The sequence below is a fragment of the Mus pahari genome, chromosome 14, assembly GCF_900095145.1.
Source record: "Mus pahari chromosome 14, PAHARI_EIJ_v1.1, whole genome shotgun sequence".
In the NCBI taxonomy this organism is placed as follows: Eukaryota; Metazoa; Chordata; class Mammalia; order Rodentia; family Muridae; genus Mus; species Mus pahari.
Window position 1 is genome coordinate 47,149,583 of NC_034603.1, and position 2,464 is coordinate 47,152,046.

At 34.3% G+C, this 2,464-nt stretch overlaps 1 protein-coding gene across 1 annotated transcript in view; it reads left to right on the top strand.

The window, feature by feature from the left end:
• The window catches only part of Nf1 (neurofibromin 1), a 248,403-nt gene that overhangs the window by 66,827 nt on the left and 179,112 nt on the right, over positions 1–2,464 (top strand). The window lies entirely within an intron of this gene.

The window sequence follows — 2,464 nt, forward strand, 5'->3', positions numbered from 1 at the left end:
GGAACTCACTTTGTAGACCAGGCTGGCCTCGAACTCAGAAATCCACCTGCCTCTGCCTCCCGAGTGCTGGGATTAAAGGCGTGCACCACCACGCCCGGCTACCTAAAAAGTTTCATTTAAAGTTCAAAATCTGTTGAGAACAATGCCACTGAAAAATGATTTAGTGCTTTTGTAACAAAGCACTTGACAGATTCTTTCTTACTATCTTTTTGTTTAAGTTCGAAGGAAGAATAATTATAGTATAGCCTAGTTGTGGCATATTTAAAATGGTGAAGCTTTATTTGATTTTACCTTTTAATCCCCCTTAATTAGAATAAAACAATGCTTTAAAATACATATTCACAAGAGACAAAAGCATTTCAGAGAAAATAGCTGACTCATTAGAGGTGTTTGTGCTGTGCGTGTACTAAATGGAAAGCGGGCAGGAAAGCAGTAGTAGATGTGGACTGCGGAGTTGAAAAACTGGTATCAGCAGTTGGATTTGAATGTTCTCTGATTTGATTTTTCTTAGTACTACTTTTACACAGTGACAGATATGTTACACTTATGAGGAACTTGTTCACTTGTTTCTCTTTTCCTCCCTTAAAGTCTTTGATGACTAATACTTTGGAGTATTTGTCTTATAACTAAATTCTGTTTCATGACTTGTGAATTAAAATAACACCCATACCTTTATTTGCCTTGGAATTATCAAATTAAACCTAACATTAGTCTTTTTTAAAGGTATTTTTGCAGGGTAAAATAACTCTGATCAAGCTACTTAGTGACATACTCATTTTGCTTTGTGGAGTGCTAGTAACATTTTAGGATGTTAGGTCTCTGTTTCAACCTGGCCTTGCAGGACATCCATCATTCATGAAACAGCAACCACGGTATATCTCCTGCATTATGAACAACTAAATGCTTAGGAATAATACAGTCCTCATTTGAATATCACTGATGGAGGTATAAGTTACACTAAATCCAGTTAGTTCCAATGAGGATAGTATTATGAATTTGAGTCTAGATAGAATATGTTTATATAAAAACCTATACATTTGCCAGTGTAATGATTCAGGCTATTGTCTCATCGACTCAGCACATTGACTCATTCCAAGATTTAGTTTTAAATTTAAAAAACAACAAAAAAGATGCTTTTTCTATCCCATAAGTTTTTATGTAATTCCAAAATACTAGTTGCCTACCTTGATTCAAAATATTGAAAGTATTCCACTTATTAATTGGATAACTTTATAGAATGGTTAACATTTAATAAATCCAAGTTTATAGTCTTTGAATATTCTGTGATTAGTTACTTTAATTGTGAAATATTTTTGTCTATAATTGAATACATAGAGCACTTTCAAGCATGGACTTGGCACTGCTGTAAGTGGCTGAGCTGCTCCTTTCTGGGTTTCAAGCATGCCTGGAGTGTTAGTTCCTGCATGCCTCCGTGTGCCTGGTGAAAGCATGTGCTCCCCTTTCTGAGGAGTGCTGCATGTATGAAGGCACAGTGTGTCTGCATCTGGGGACATTTGTGTATATAAAGTACCTGTACTGACTAGTCTTGAAATACATCAATATCTGTTGAGTGGAATAGCTTGTAAACAACTCAAATAATGCCAGTGTGTCTTTTTGTTTGTTTGTTTCTTGAGACAAGGTCTCACCATGTAGTTTTAGATGGCCTGAAACTATGTAGACCAGGCAGGCCTTGAACTCAGAGATCTGCCTGCCTCCCGAGTGGTGGGGTTAAAGGACTGAGCTACTATACCCAGCCTCCAAAGTGACTTTCAGGTTATACTTTAGTTATACCTCATCCTAGAGATTGCTTGGTAAATTGTTTTTTATTAGAGTCCACACTACCCAGACTTGAGGCTAAAAAATACTGACTTTAAAGTATTTTTAATTTTTAAAGACTATAACAGTAAATACGCAGATTTATACAATTCAGTTTTATAGTTTTACTGGAAATTTTTAGTAGGAAAATGTTTGTTTTCAAGTAATATGAATTCTTTCCTAGATTTATGGAGTCTAGATCTTTAATTTGTTGGTATATATTTTCTTTTTAAATGGTTTGGTTCAGTATACCTCCTCAGCTCTCCTTTTCCATGTCTATTAAACCAGTTTACAACTTTAAAAAAATTATTATATTCCCCTAAAAGATAAAAGTTGTAATCTTTTTGTGGGTTTATGTAGAATGAGAAATTATGTTTGGAGTTTTATATTGCTTCTGTGAGATGTCCTCATACACAATTTATAAGTACTGTGTTTAAATCTAAAACATCCCATTTTCTTTTAGAGATTCTTAAAGTCTATTTGCTATTTGAATTTTGATGCAGTGGTAGTTTTTTGTTTTGTTTTGTTTTTTTAGTAGTTTTTTTTTTTTTAAAAGATTTATTTATTTATTATATGTAAGTACACTGTAGCTGTCTTCAGACACTCCAGAAGAGGGCATCAGATCTTGTTATGGATGGTTGTGAGCCAC